This window comes from Apaloderma vittatum, unplaced genomic scaffold (assembly GCF_000703405.1).
Source record: "Apaloderma vittatum isolate BGI_N311 unplaced genomic scaffold, ASM70340v1 scaffold3915, whole genome shotgun sequence".
Lineage (NCBI taxonomy): Eukaryota > Metazoa > Chordata > Aves > Trogoniformes > Trogonidae > Apaloderma > Apaloderma vittatum.
Genome location: NW_009715302.1, coordinates 45,268 through 45,536, shown reverse-complemented (window position 1 = coordinate 45,536; position 269 = coordinate 45,268). Strand labels below are relative to the sequence as shown.

General features: G+C 55.8%; 1 protein-coding gene across 1 annotated transcript in view; it reads right to left on the bottom strand.

Moving 5' to 3' along the window:
- The window catches only part of ZC3H18 (zinc finger CCCH-type containing 18), a gene marked incomplete at its 3' end in the record, with an annotated part of 38,155 nt that overhangs the window by 735 nt on the left and 37,151 nt on the right, over nt 1–269 (bottom strand). The window lies entirely within an intron of this gene.

Genomic DNA, 269 nt, shown 5'->3' with positions numbered 1-269 from the left:
GCCAGGCTATGGAAGAAAGGAAATCGGGCAGCCGAGCCAGGTGCCATGAGGAGCTCGACGGCAGTAGGGTCGAAGGGTTGTACTTTCTTTCTCAACAGCACTTTTCTCTACACAGCACTACCAAGAGGCAGAGCTACCAGCGTGACCGAGCTCATGCCTAACCCCGCTGGCTCCTTTTGCTGGTACTGACCTCAAGAAAACCCCCAGGCTCCTACTTGTTACTGAGCCGGAACGGTTTAGCCAGTGGCTTTTGCAGGGATCCCCGAGGA